The sequence below is a fragment of the Carassius carassius genome, chromosome 11 (assembly GCF_963082965.1).
Source record: "Carassius carassius chromosome 11, fCarCar2.1, whole genome shotgun sequence".
Taxonomy (NCBI): Eukaryota; Metazoa; Chordata; class Actinopteri; order Cypriniformes; family Cyprinidae; genus Carassius; species Carassius carassius.
In genome coordinates this window covers 2,446,574-2,462,554 of record NC_081765.1, presented here as the reverse complement: position 1 = coordinate 2,462,554, position 15,981 = coordinate 2,446,574, and the positions used below count along the sequence as shown (strand labels likewise).

Below are 15,981 nucleotides of genomic sequence, written 5' to 3'. Positions count from 1 at the left end.
GCACCTGTTGATTCAGTTTCCTGTAGTCAATGGTGGGTCGCCATTCGCCGTTAGGTTGGAGTACGGGCCAGATGGGGGCAGAGTAGGTGCTGTTGCATGGACAGATGACACCTTTCTCAAGCATGGATTCGATGATCTCCTGCACAGGTTCGTGTGAGACGATGGGAATCTTGTACTGTTTGACAAAAGTAGGAGGAGCATCAGGGTGCACAGGGATGCGCACCATGTGGAGGTTGGGAAGACCACAGTCTAGAGATTCTTTGGCACAGGATTCTTTGAACTTATAAAGAACTTTTCTGAGTCCTTGGCGATCTGTATCGCTCTGAAGTGCATTAGCGTCTTGTAGCATTTGCTGCACTTGAGATTCGAAAACTGGGTAAGGCTCCTCCATTGGTGTGTCATCAGTCGGTTTGGTATTGAGAGGTGTAGCAGGTTCATCAGTCTCACCGACGCTCTGGGTTGGGAGACTGTTTATACTGGGAGGTGTTGGTCCTCTGTCAGATCCATTCTGCACACCTGGTCTTTGGTCACCGACATGACAGGTGTGATGGCGATGAATTTGAAGGGTGCAGTGAACAATGTGTTGTCTGTACTCCCTTCGGGTATCAGTGCAGGTGGAATGGGCCCAATGACAGGTAGCACAAGTTCAAAGTCATTAAAATCATGGCTCACTAGCCATCCCAGCCGGTAGGCCTTGGGAATGTTGATGTCAGTTGTTGTGCAGTTGTTGAAAAGGATGTGGACTACACGAGATGACACTTCAGTTAGGGGTGTGACTTCAAGTGTGAGTCCGATTTCCACACATTCAGGTGAGGGTTGGAAGAAACCCAGCGTGTGGTTTAAGGTTTGACCTGTTGTGGCAAAAACAATTTCTAACAAATAGCATCTCTGTGTAAGAGACAAGGAATCAAATTATATTTAAGGAAAGAAGTATATTTTCCTTAAAGAGGTGCGTTCACAGTTTCAGCAGCTACCCTGAAACACAACAGACCTGAATCACACTGAAAACAGACAGCCTTATAATACTTTTATCACCCCCACTTCTTACAAGACTCCTTCTCTGGAAATTTCCACGTAAACCAAACCTAGCTGTTTTCAGAAGACACAGCCCTCCAGTTCTTCCTCCTCAAGTCACGAATTACCACATAATCCCCCAGCCTGATCTTATGCAGAAACGTCTCAGCAACCTTCCTCTGGGCAGCTTTCACCTGCACAGAACTGTTGAATAACAGACAAGACATTTCTTTGCAGTAATTCAACATTTCATTTTCACACACATCCGTTGATGGAAGCCAGCGTTTTCCCCCCTTCTATTCCCATGAATGAAGGTCTACCAAAGAGAATTTCGAATGTGCTTATATTTGTTTTGACTCTCTTTCTCATTCTTATGTACATTAACACAGTTGGGAGTGCTTTCATATGGAGCGTTCCAAGCCTTCGCCACCTCTTCGTGAAGCTCAGGAAGAAATGAGGCGGGCTTTGAGAAGTACGCTCATCCGAAAGGGAAATACCATCCAGCCGGGAACGAGAGGGGGGGGGGCGCTGGTGCAAACCACTCGCGGCCGAGACTCATCGCGGCCAACACGAGCATTCGCCCCGGCTCCTTCTCGATGTCAGCTCGTCTGCTGGGCTTCTGAGCAGAAGGCGCGAGATCCTCGGAGCTCGCCCAGCCCTCACTGCCCGAAGCTAGCAGAGAGCGCGTGTCCTCTTCCCCCGACGCGGCCCTGAGATCGACTTCCTCGGACGACGCGCCGGCAAACAGCGTGGGCTGCCCACCGGGAAGCGATGCAGGGGGGGGCCGGTGAAGCAGGGCGAACCGGCGAGCTCGGTTGAGCTGAAGACGGTTCCGGAATCCGCTGGAAGCGATGCTTCTACGGCGCCTCAGCGCAGCGGAGAATGCAGGCTCAGAGAAAAAGGCCAGGCGAGTCCTCAGAGTCACCATGGCAACAGCTCGCAGTGGGGGCATCCGCCGTTAGCGAGCGAGCGCTGCATGATCTTCACCCAGGCAGGAGACACAGATGACGTACCGGTCTCCCTCGCTGAGTGGGGCTCTGACGAGCCGCAGGAAGGCATCTTAAAAAAGACGCGAGCTCTTTTACGAGTGTGTGTCGCAGGGCGAACACACACACACACATAAAGAACAGCTTGTATATAACAGGATTGAAAGGATATAGGCGCCGGATAGCGCAGCAGGAACGGCAATGGAAGGCGGCGATGCCAGCAGCTTCAGAATGGCTCGTCCTGCTGATGTGCTTTCTCAGACGGCGCTTGCTTCCTCCGTGATCCAGCGATGCGTGAGCTTCGCTGAAGAGATGAAAAATCAGGTGAGTCAGCCTTTTCGAGCTCCTTTTAAAGGTTGGGCCACACCCGTTTCGGCGGGAAGTGGCAAGAAGGGCGCGAAGCGCCCTTATTGGTCTGATGTTGCATCAGCCCGCGCTCGATAGGCTGTGCAGTTGCCGCAGAACAAGCCAATGAGCGAACGAGCCGTCTCGCCTATGGCTGTGTACTGCTGCAAATGCGCTTTACAGAAATACAAAATTAAGGATAATTTTTTGCTTCAGTATTTCGTGAAAAGAGACTTTTCCCGTAGCGTCTTAGCTAAGACGCAGTACGAGAGAGCTCTCGTAAGAGAACAGATATTGCTTATGGTTAATTGTATTGTAATTGCTAAAGTGCTTCGCAGTATTTCACATTATAAGCACTCAATTCTAAATCAATGTTTACACATACCAAGCTCCTTAGCAGACTTCACGTAGAGACGCCACACTGAGGCCTTGGACACATTAGTTGGCAGCAACTTCACATGCCAATCCTTATGCCCAGGCTGTTGACCAGGCAGCATGATGGCATTGTCTTCTGCATAGTTTTTCTGCAAAGTCCACAACTCTGTTGATATCCTCAGGGCTGATGAACCTGGCTGGTGGACGTGGCAGTGAGTGTTTCTTTCTTAAACGTGGTCTTGCCCCATTCTCCTCATAGTGTTTGACTATATCAGCCAGGGTATCTCTGCCAATGCTGAAAAATGGAAAAAGAAAGAAAAAAACGTTTAACATCATGCTAAAAGGCATCTTGTCACCTATATCAGAATGTATTGTACAAATTATAGGTACTTTTACTTTACTTAAGTAAATTTTATGATGAAAACTTTTTACTTTTACTTCACTACATTTTAGAGTCTGTATCTGTACTTCCTGGTTTAGTCTTGGTTTAGTCCTGGTTTAGACCTCAGTTAGTGATTAGACCTGGTTTGAGTCAAAATTAAAAAAATCCTGTACATTAAACTCTCCATAAATACTTTTACTTTTGACTTATAACGCACATGCTACGGCTACGGATACTTTATACTTTTACTTAAGTAGGAATTTAATCTGATACATTTACTATTACGTTAGTAGATCCCTGTTAAGAATATTAAGTAGCACTTCCTCCACCACTGGCTAAAATTATTAGCATCACATTAAATTCAAGAATGTTAACAGGCAGGTTTACGTGGGCTAAGTCATTCACACCAGTCAATTCAAGCAATTGAAGCATTATTAATAAATTAATAGCAGATGCTGCTAACATTACCATCTAAAAGGCCATTATAGTAATGGCGGTTTTTGGCAAGTGATACGATGCTAATGATTACAATTAAAACGACAGTCCTGAGCTAGCTAATAAAAATAGGTAGATATGGGAAGGTCTAAACATGGACTAAACATGAGATAACATGTACGTGTTCTTAGAATGAACACAAAACGACAAACTTTGATGTTAATGGAAACTCACCCCATAAGAAACAGAAAAGTATTCTTGCAGATCTCGATGCCTCCAATGAAATAAGTCGTTCGGGCACACTTTCTCTTTGTCGGGGTCATCTTTGTGGATGTAACCATCTCCGAAGTTTGCACTGTGCGTCTGTTTGCCTCTTAATGTCCAATAATTTGCATGTCCTGCCACTCTTTTTCCGCAGCTAAAGATTCCAGCCGTATGTTGTACATAATGTCTGGAGAAAGCTTCTGGCTACAGGACTGTCTCCCATGCAGAGAGTTCTCTTTTCTCCTCGTGTAGCATTTACAGTCAAAGTTACGGATTTTCCCCATTTCTGTGTCTTTATCCCCATCAAATGTTACTATCGATATAGCCTCTGATATCTTATGGTCCAACTCATCTGACGCCAGTCCAATACATTATTCCTCGTCTTCATCTTCGCTCAGTTGTAGATTAGGGATATTATACAGTCTTATTATGCCGCTTTCATCGTCGCTCAGATCGTCTTCAGAATCAGTGAGCGCTTGTTCATAAGCATCCGGCTTGTCGAAGAAGTACTTCAAAACATTTTCGGTGTAACGGCCACGGTTCAGCTCATCTGCAATCATCTTTGCGGCGTCCATCTTCATTGAATTTTGATACCAGCTAGAGCCGGCCAGAGCACTGCATAATAAGTAGCCACGCTTCCCTAAGAGGGCGGGGGCAATAACAAAAGAAACAAAAGCCGGCTTATCCAGTATGGAAATACACACAGACAATGACACGCTCTAAGATGGTTTAGATCCTACCTGTCCGATCGCTACCATTTTTGTTTATTTAAATGGGGAGTCATCTCATTTATCACCAGTAAAATTGGAGTGCCACAAGGATCCGTCCTAGGTCCCCTTCTATTTTCATTATACATGTTGCCCCTTGGTAATATTATTAGAAAATACGGAATTAGCTTCCACTGTTATGCTGATGATACTCAGCTATGTATCTCAACGAGACCAGATTCAACTTCTAAATGTCACGTTCGGTGATACAAAAAACGAGGAGAGATCCAAATGCAGGTGTGAGATTTATTAAAAGGGCAAATCCAAAGGGGTAAACAGTCCAGGCAGGGTCACAACCAGAAAATCCAATAAAACATGAAAACAAAACAAGAACAGACGCGAGAGCAGACTATGAAATGTATCACACATAAGACAAGGACTCCGTGACAAAGACTCAGACAGACCGGGTATAAATACACAAAAGGATAATGGGGAAACTGGAGACAGGTGGGGAACAATCAATTAACTAAAACAAGGAGGAAGGTGACCAAATAAGGAAACAGGAAGTGATAATATGACAGACACCGTGGGAACGGAGGACACCTAGTGGACACCCAGGGAACACAACCCAGACACTGTGACACTAAATTATTTAAGTTAACAGAGTGTGCTAAAAATGTAAAAGATTGGATGACCAATGATTTTCTCCAATTAAATTTGGATAAGACAGAGATATTAATTATTGGACCAAAAAAACACTACACAGAATCTTGTAGATTACAATTTGCAACTAGACAGATGTACTGTTACTTCCTCTACAGTCAAAAATCTGGGTGTTATATTAGACAGCGACTTGTCTTTTGAAAAACATATTTCCCATGTTACAAAAACTGCATTCTTCCATCTTAGAAACATTGCCAAGCTACGAAACATGTTATCTGTTTCTGATGCAGAAAAGCTAGTTCATGCATTTATGACCTCTAGACTGGACTATTGTAACGCACCTCTAGGTGGTTGTCCAGCATCTTCAATAAACAAACTACAGGTAGTCCACAATGCAGCAGCTAGAGTCCTTACCAGGTCAAGAAAATATGATCATATTACCCCAATTTTACAGTCTCTGCACTGGCTACCTATTAAGTTCTGTATCAGTTACAAATTATCATTACTTACCTATAAGTCCCTAAATGGTTTAGCTCCTGCGTACCTAACTAGACTTGTATCACGTTACAATCCATCACGCTCCCTAAGGTCACAAAACGCTGGACTTTTGGTAGGTCCTAGGATAGCAAAGTCCACTAAAGGAGGTAGAGCTTTTTTACATTTGGCTCCCAAACTCTGGAATAGCCTTCCTGATAATGTTCGGGGTTCAGACACACTCTCTCGGTTTAAATCTAGATTAAAAAATCTCTTTCACCAAGCATTCAAATAATGTATCTCTTAAATTGTGAGTGTAGATGCATCTGATCAAATGCGTATTCTTATTCTTAAGCTTGGGTTAAACTAATTAATTTTACTTTGTTGGATCAGCAGCTATGCTAATGATGTCTCTATTTGTTTCTGTGTTTTGCCACGGGATTTACATCCCGTGGAAACTAGGATTTACACAAGCTCCAGTCTGGATCCAGAACACCTGAGAAGAGAAGATAATGACCCTCAGAGGACCCCAGATGATGCTAGCCCTGAATCAACAAACATAACTAACTAATATTGCTCCAAGTGTGACTGCATCATATAATAATTATTAATTATTAATAATATTAATAATGTTCATCGTCTGGCTGACTACTTCTAGTATTAATATTTCAAAAAATCCTGTCATACGTGCACAAACTGACAGTCACCACTTATAAGCTACTACTAAATATTGTAGAAACATAATTTTCTGTAAAGTTGCTTTGTAACGATTTCTATTGTAAAAAACCGATATACAGATAAACTTGAATTTAATTGAAGGTGAGAGAGAATAGGCGCAATCACAGAATAATCGCTCAGTATGGCAAAATCACAGACAGTAAGCTTTTGAAAAACAACAAGAAATCAGATCACTTTGAAAAGGGAATAGACAACCTTTAAGCAGCATTTAAATCTCTCTAGAAAATAATACTTGCATATGGTTCTGTTTGTTGCGAAGAACGAGCGTGCGTGTGTCATTCTTTTGGAGCTGGGCATGTTGTCTCGTGTCTTCCGGGGCGAGCAGACTCGCGTGAAGTTACAAAGGTTCACCGAACGAAATGATTTAGACTCCCTCGTGTAGAGAGAGGCGAATATGAGAATAAACTTAGTACAGAAAAGAAAAGAAAAACGGAGATGAAATCTCCCTAAGGAGCCATGAGGACAGGCTGTTCATAGACAAAAAAAGTGCATAGACAAAAAAAGCGAGGAGAACTTCCTTGGTCAGTTCTCTTATCGAGCGACTGGTTCACGCCTCTGTTCGTGCGAACAACCAATGAAAAAAAAAAAAGTTCCTTTAACTCTGAGGTTCCTTTGTCTTTGTCCCACTCGCGTGAGTTATGATGTTGTCAGAATTCAGCAGTTATATTCTAGCAAGTTGGTAATTCCAGTATAAATACATTTTACATGCGTTCCTTTGTATGAATGTGTCAGTCAAAAGAAGAGGGTTAGGCAGATACCAAGAATGACAGGTAAAGGTAGAAGAAACATACATTTTCATTCATATGCAGAATTACACACATTTAAAGTTTGATTAATACACAATAAAATTGCAGATACTCCAATTTGATATGGGAAGACATTTAAGCACAAAAAGGCAATACTCAATACATTTAGAATACATTTTAAAAAGGTACTTTTCTTTTTCTTACAAGAATTCCAGTGAGCTGTTGGGTCATAAAGTTTTTTGACCTGGTCAGAGGTAGTGTTACAAACTCATTACTCTATTTGAGAACATTAATTCCAAAAACATTTCCAAGTTACAACTCAGAAAATCATAACCCTCGCATAACAGAGTTAACCAGTTATGCAACACACAAACCTATCAAAATACATCTTAGTAATAACTTACATGATGAGCGTAAAAAAATGTTTGTGTGTGGGGGTGTGTATGTGTGTGTGTATGTGTGTCGTAAAGTAATTTAAACCAAGCCATGCTGGCGCCAGGCCTTCAGCTTGCAGAGTTTGGTTTATATGCCTGAATTCAAAAGCTAAAAGCTTTGGGTTTTAGCCAAGGAAGGTGTATTGTTTTAGATTCAACGAACCATGATTCATTAGTTCAGAACCAATGAATCAATGAACTGCTCATACGTAACATTCCCCCTTTCTGTCAGATGAAGTCCCTGTGTGGAGATCATCGGACGGCAATCATCATGATGGGCAGATGACAGGTGAATCATGATGGTCGTGTAGCAGGTGGATCGTAATGGCAGGTGGTTCCTGAAGCTGAGGACTCAGCTTGATGAGGTTCCATGTGGTCTTTGACTTGGCACCTCCTTTCCGGTGATTCCATCGGAGACCTAAAGCCACGGCTGTCATGAGTTTGGCTGTAGAGGTTCACATCTTGTTGAGTCTCCTGTATAGAATGAAGGCCATGCCAAGGATCAGGGTGTGACCGATGACAGAGATAATGAACGTCTTTGGTCAAATTACACATGTGCAGGATTGGGGCCAGGTACAGCTGTGTGTCGCTGTCGTAGTAGGCCACCACATCTGGAATGTGTGTCTTGGTGTGGGTGTTGCTTTTCCAAAACCTGACATTGACAATGTCTTTAAGTCTGTAGACTTTGCTTGACTCGCTGATGGGTTGGTTCAGGAGCACATCCACTTTCCTCTGTTTGGGATTGGCGTGCAGTAGGATGGCACTATCCAGAGAGTAGGCCAGGTGTATTTGTAGCAGGTCAGCTGTCGTGGTGATGGCGGAAGCCAGCACAGTTAGCACAAGGCTTAAAGGTATCATGTACGGTGGAGTTCTACCTGTGGCTAGGCCATTATTGGAGGAGCTAACCTTCCACAGCATGTCTGTTGTTAACGCTGTAACCAGCTGAGTCTGGGCAAAGTCATTCTGGAAGACAGTAAACAGCGGTTTCATGGAGTTCACAGCCTGGTTCGCTGCATTGACACTGGACATACCAATGTTAAACAGAGTTCTGGCGGCAGAGTGTCTGAGGGCTCTGAGCAAAGCTCCTGGGAACCATTTGGAGCGGTGGTTGTGTCCACCTAACTCTACTTGTGTAACAGTCACTTTCTCACGTTGGCTGAACATGTGTTTGACATCGGCCTCAGTGTGAGTGAGGGAGTCCTTTGTCCATCGGGTACCTGCCCAGCTGTATTGGGCTACAGTGCTGGGGTAGTGTGCTCTGTAGTTGGTGATCAGGAGTCTCAGTTGTTCTCTCGGTGGCAGCTGTCCACTGGTTGGCTGACAGCACATCATGGTGAACCACATCCGCATCCTGGTACAGACAACAGGGAGAGAGAGAGAGAAAGGGGAGGACGAAACAAGCAACGGTTGTCTTTGGTTGGACAGGGCAGTCTCTTTACTGGGTTTAGGTCACCTTGGCCCATGTTTTGCCACATCTTGCTGCTGGCATAACGCTTGCTTCAGTGTCTCGTCAGTGGCTCTGGTGCTGCGTTGTGCAGCACATGATGCATGCGTCATGGACATACATTGGCATTTTCCCCCTTTTGCGCTGTGGCATTACATACCTTGGCATTGTGATGTCAGACGGTGCACAACGCACAGTGTTGTTCTGTGGGTTGTGCCTTTACCTTCTGCCTTTACCTTCTTCCAGTACACAGTCACATTGTGTGTTTTTGTGATGTTATCACATTGCTGGAACAGGTGTTGGTGTTTGACTGGCTTGTTGTTTGCAGTTTTGAAACCATCCTGTTTCCAGCTTGAAAGATGGCACACGAAACTGAGTCTAGCATAGTTAGAGTCTGTACAAGCTTTGTTCAGAAAGATGTTGAATTCAGCTGGTGAGTTGGCGGTCAAACGGACACCTGTTGAACGTGAACTGTCGGTTGCCAAATGTGAATGCCAGCTTGTGTTGGTTTCCCGGGTGCACCGGAATGGTCCATAATCCAGAGGCCACATCAAGCTCCTCTGATTCGGGATATTTCTTGTTGTAGCTGGGTCATGGGCCATTGTGACAGCGGCACCTGTTGATTCAGTTTCCTGTAGTCAATGGTGGGTCGCCATTCGCCGTTAGGTTGGAGTACGGGCCAGATGGGGGCAGAGTAGGTGCTGTTGCATGGACAGATGACACCTTTCTCAAGCATGGATTCGATGATCTCCTGCACAGGTTCGTGTGAGACGATGGGAATCTTGTACTGTTTGACAAAAGTAGGAGGAGCATCAGGGTGCACAGGGATGCGCACCATGTGGAGGTTGGGAAGACCACAGTCTAGAGATTCTTTGGCACAGGATTCTTTGAACTTATAAAGAACTTTTCTGAGTCCTTGGCGATCTGTATCGCTCTGAAGTGCATTAGCGTCTTGTAGCATTTGCTGCACTTGAGATTCGAAAACTGGGTAAGGCTCCTCCATTGGTGTGTCATCAGTCGGTTTGGTATTGAGAGGTGTAGCAGGTTCATCAGTCTCACCGACGCTCTGGGTTGGGAGACTGTTTATACTGGGAGGTGTTGGTCCTCTGTCAGATCCATTCTGCACACCTGGTCTTTGGTCACCGACATGACAGGTGTGATGGCGATGAATTTGAAGGGTGCAGTGAACAATGTGTTGTCTGTACTCCCTTCGGGTATCAGTGCAGGTGGAATGGGCCCAATGACAGGTAGCACAAGTTCAAAGTCATTAAAATCATGGCTCACTAGCCATCCCAGCCGGTAGGCCTTGGGAATGTTGATGTCAGTTGTTGTGCAGTTGTTGAAAAGGATGTGGACTACACGAGATGACACTTCAGTTAGGGGTGTGACTTCAAGTGTGAGTCCGATTTCCACACATTCAGGTGAGGGTTGGAAGAAACCCAGCGTGTGGTTTAAGGTTTGACCTGTTGTGGCAAAAACAATTTCTAACAAATAGCATCTCTGTGTAAGAGACAAGGAATCAAATTATATTTAAGGAAAGAAGTATATTTTCCTTAAAGAGGTGCGTTCACAGTTTCAGCAGCTACCCTGAAACACAACAGACCTGAATCACACTGAAAACAGACAGCCTTATAATACTTTTATCACCCCCACTTCTTACAAGACTCCTTCTCTGGAAATTTCCACGTAAACCAAACCTAGCTGTTTTCAGAAGACACAGCCCTCCAGTTCTTCCTCCTCAAGTCACGAATTACCACATAATCCCCCAGCCTGATCTTATGCAGAAACATCTCAGCAACCTTCCTCTGGGCAGCTTTCACCTGCACAGAACTGTTGAATAACAGACAAGACATTTCTTTGCAGTAATTCAACATTTCATTTTCACACACATCCGTTGATGGAAGCCAGCGTTTTCCCCCCTTCTATTCCCATGAATGAAGGTCTACCAAAGAGAATTTCGAATGTGCTTATATTTGTTTTGACTCTCTTTCTCATTCTTATGTACATTAACACAGTTGGGAGTGCTTTCACCCATGAGAGTCCAGTTTCCTCACAACACTTTGCCGATTTGTTCTTTACCATCTGATTTTCCCGTTCAATAGCGCCTCTGCTGGTGCAATGTGTAAGGCACAATGTGTTCCCATATCAATTCCTAAGAACCTACCCACCTGTTTTATTGCCTCATTGTGTACAAAATGTATACTCAAATGGCCCTTCTTGGTCTGGTTGGGATACCAGTTGCGTTTTGACACCTTGTGCCACATTGTGTGTATTACAGATAACACATCTTTTTATTTTAAATTCTCAATATTGTGAAGCCCTTGGTAAACCACAATTCTTTCATCTGTGCAATCATTCCCCCTTTTGATACATGGTCTAATCCATGTGTCAACTTAGCATAATGTTGAAAAAAATGTTTGGGAAAACAGGGCATTCCTACAACGGATCTCCATACGCTATTAACAGCCTGACGCCTTCCAGTTGTTTTTCTCAGCTCCTGTGGAAAAAGACTGCATGCTCTGTAAACAAGGAGAAATGTAAAGATTAATGTCAACTTGTGCGCAAGTGGCGCTTTTACTATTATCTTCATTCTGATCCGCAGCCATATCAGCTCTAGCATTTCCTGTTGAAATGAAACTTTTATCATTAGTATGCGCGGTGCACTTACAAATCGCAATTTTGTCTGGCAACAGAATAGCCTCGGGCAGGTCCTATACCAGAGACGCGTTTAGTATCGGCCTCCCATCTGATTTCAAGAATTTTCTGTGCTTCCACAAAACACTAAAGTCATGCATGACCCCAAAAGCGTATCGCGAGTCTGTGTATATCATCATGCATTTATCTGCCATCAGTTTACACACTTCGGTCAATGCGACCTGTTACGCTGCCTGCGCAGAATAGTGTGATGCTAATTTGTCAGACTTCAGAGTTTCAAATTCAGTCGTTACAGCATAACCCACTTTATTTTGCCCTGTTTGTAGATCTTTTCAGGCAGACCCATCCACAAACAGGACATTGTCACAATTATCAAGCGGTTTGTCTAAAAGTTCTGGACGTGGTGTGAACACCTGTTTGAGCACTGACGGACAACAATGATGTTCCTCCCCATCCTCCTGTGTGGGCAGAAGGGTGGCAGGATTCAAAGTTGTGCATCGTTTAACAGTTATGTTTGGCATGTCCAACAAAACTGTATGATACCTCAGCCATCGGGGCTGTAGACAAATGTGACATTCTCTGCTCTTGCAAAATCATGGATACTGCGTGTGGAACCATTGAAGTCAAATCAGAGTAACTTAAATCACAGCCATCACAGCCACTGCACCTGCTGCCACTGCACCCAGGCAGTGTGGAAGTCCTGCAGCTACAGCATAAGGTTTTGTTGAAAAATAGGCCACAGGTCGCAGTCTGTCAACCATGAGTCTGCAAGAGAACAGAAGACATAAAACCATTCTTTTCAACAACCATCTGTACGAGCGGGCGGTTTATGATAGGAAGGCCTAACGTTGGAGCCATAGCCAATTGCACTTTCATGTTATCAAATGCTTCCTCAGCCTCGCTTGTCCAGACAAGTCTGTCACATGACCCTTTCCCTGACGTTAGGGCTTGTAAAGGCTGCTCAAAAATGTCATAATTAGGGATGAATGTTCTGAAGCACACATCCCCAAGAATGACAGCATCTGTTTCTTTGTAACTGGTTTTGGCACCTCTTTTATGGCCGGCACCCTTTTCTCAGACAGTGCTTTGCTATTTGTTTTGATAACATGTTCCAGGAAGGTTACTTCCTGTTTCACAAACTGCAGCTTTAAAAGACTGACCTTGTGTCCCCCCTGCTCAAGATGCTTCAGGATAGTCACAGTGTCTGCAATGCAGGTAGTTTTAGCTTTGGCACAGATTATTAAATCATCGCTCTGCCCACAATCTTTACGGTATTTCTGCCAAAGAAATATCAATGTCTGAGGCAGAAATAGCCCCCACCCCATTTGTTTTTTTTTGTTTGTTTTTTTTAATGCACATCATTCCTCACAACAGCACAGTTCTCAAAACCTGCACATCAAAATCACAGTTTGATTTAAATGCTCCAACATTTTTGCTCTGTGCTATGTCTTTATCAACTTCAACCCAGTCTGTGGCCTGTGGGCACTTTTTCACAAAAAGCCCTAAATCTTTCCACTGCTGCTTTATGACATTCGATACAGATTTTACTGCATTTTATCAGGCTTCATAAACTCTGTGTTGATTGGTGTTGTTCGATCCTTAGCCAATTTCAAAATCATCTCTGCCCAGTCAACTTCTTTTATCTGCCATTCGTGGCTCAAATTTAGAACATGTCATTTGTGGTGCTTTCTCAATGCTAATTCCATAGGAATCAGCACTGAGGGTCAAATTTAATTCACACATTAAATCTCTGGCCATTAGAGGAGGGATCAAATGGCCTGAAGCCGAAGTGCTTTCATACACTTTTCCTGTCATTTTCGGCATACATGGCAAGTCACATGGTCATAAAGTGCTCTGGCACGATCCGGAATCTAAAAGTTAATTATTACTCTCTCGATTATCATTGGGTATCTTGAAAACCCTGTGCTTTTGTACAGTTTTAAACATTCATCAGAAACACTTCTTCATTGCAGATAGCAGAAAGTAAATCAGTGTATGTGTTAGTGTTTGTGCGTGTTTTGCATGTTAGAAATAAATGTTCACTTCCCTTTCTCGTAGTCAGCCACTGACCTCCTCGAACTGGACCATCTCCGTCCTGCTCTCCGTCTTTAATCTTTTCAGTGTCCACAAGTGGAGGAAATTCTGCTCTTACTGAGTTAGTGAAATTTTTCCACTTCTTTCCTGTATGGTTCGTTGCTCGCATGGTCCCAGTCTGTGTGCACACGGCTCACGTCAATTGTCGCCAGTTTTCCGCTCACCTTATGCCAGTTCGCTGGACCCATTTTCACACCCAGCATCCATCTCAGTTCTTGTGAAGTCGGGCTGAACTCTTGGCACAGTAAAAGCAGTTCTTTCGCAAACCTTTCGCTTGCGTCCTGCGAATCTGGTAACGTTAGATGTGCCATCGTGTCTCTCATATCAGACACTGTCCAAGCTCTAAAAAAAAAATAAAACAAAAAAAGCATTGGCCCACCCGGACCCGCAACTTCGACCATTGGAGCTCTTATGTTTTCGGCGCTGTGTCTTTCGGAGCAGTGACACTGATCTTTCCACTTTTAATCATCTTTGATCTTGTCACTGTCGGCCTGCTGGTGCTCGGTCTTTCTGAATCAGTTGTGCTGGGAACAATTTCAGACGCGTTCCCGAAAACTTCCTGTTATTTGTCATGTGCACTGTTGCGTCTGCCGCTGCTCGCGCTCCTCTCGCTGCTACTCATGCTGCATTTTTTGCTGGTCTTTGGAACGGAGAGCAGTTGAGATCGTGGTCCAGTTTCAGGGCTGTCAGCTCTGCCACAGGGTAGTGATGTTTATAAGCCGGCGGTGCTGACCCGATCTCGGGTGCATATTGGAAAACACAAACACACTTTTCATTAGTAGCATTTTGCTCCGGTGGAGCGGTTTTCTCACACACATTCTCTTCCATCTTTTTCATTTCACCCCTACATGCCAATTCTTTCTGCATTTGCTTACATTCTTGTCTTTCAGCCTCTTCTAACCAAAAACCTATAGTCTGAGTAGCATTCTGTTTTCTCACAAACATTCTCTTCCATTTTTTCATTTCATCCCTACATGCAAATTCTTTCTGCATTTGCTTAAGTTCTCGACATTCAGCCTCTTCTAAACAACAACCTATAGTCTGAGTACATCCTTTACACACGTGACGAACACATACAACAACCATTCTGTTTATTTATTTTTTTGTTCTTTTCAACTGACTCTCTCACAACATTCAGTCTTACTTTACTCAATGTCACTTCTTCAGGAAAATCATGATATTTGATCAGCTTTTCTATGTGTACACTTATGCCCATAATTCTTTTTCTATTTGACCGAAAACTGGTGTATAAAAATTAGCTAGCTTACTGTTTGGTGATCCCATGTTGGCTGACTTCTGGATTTCCTTCAACGCACGTATATAATCTGTTAAACGTCTTCAACAGATCTGATTTTGTCACCTCAAATCGGCAAGGTTAGCAAAAATGCTCTGTAATTACAGCTTACTCAAAATCTTCCTGTGGGTGCTTTCCAGCGCTCGATTGATTCTAGTTCACCTAATCAGCTGTGGCTCTTCCATCCACCTACAAGCTAGTTTTCGGCATAAAATTGACTCGACTTCCCCATGTTACAATTTACCCCTCGAAAACCTTCTCTGCTTACACCAAAGCGATGGCCACTATGGTTCACACACAGTCATATCGAATTACACCACTCAAAGTAAACAATTTACGGTCTCTTACCTTAGATGGTTTTACTGCCACCGGGTTCTTTCTGATCTCAGCCGAGTCACTCTGGCCCTGAAAGCAGTTTTAGCTCTTCTCTCTCTATTTTCGAGTAAGAGATGATCACTTCGTCAAATCCGCTCAGGACCAGAAGAAACCAACGTGAGATCCCACTATTCTGACACCAAATTGTTGTGGAAAAAACAATTACTAACAAATAGCATCTCAGTGTAAGAGACAAGGAATCAAATTATATTTAAGGAAAGAAGTTTATTTTCCTTAAAGAGGTGCGTTCACTGTTTCAGCAGCTACCCTGAAACACAACAGACCTGAATCACAATGAAAAAAGACAGCCTTATTATACTGTTATCACCCCCACTTCTTAAAAGGCTTCTTCTCTGTAAATTTCCACTTAACCCCGTAAACCAAACCTAGCTGTTTTCAGAAAACACAATGGTCCTTCTAACCCCCTGGGCTGTTATTATCTTCACACCCATTAGGTCAAAGGTCTTTATATATGGCTAAGCCCTCTGTCTTTCCTGAGTAAATTAGGTAATTAATTAAACCTGCACTAAAGACTTCAAAGGCTCTTTGTTTTACT

At 43.6% G+C, this 15,981-nt stretch overlaps 1 long non-coding RNA gene across 1 annotated transcript; it reads right to left on the bottom strand.

Annotated features, from left to right (window-relative positions):
- Positions 1-14,342: 14,342 nt before the first annotated feature.
- LOC132152618 (uncharacterized) lies at positions 14,343-15,487 on the bottom strand. The gene is made up of 2 exons (XR_009436556.1): positions 14,791-15,487; positions 14,343-14,664 (listed from the first exon to the last, which is right to left on the bottom strand). It is a non-coding gene; the product is annotated as an uncharacterized LOC132152618 (long non-coding RNA).
- Positions 15,488-15,981: the final 494 nt, after the last annotated feature.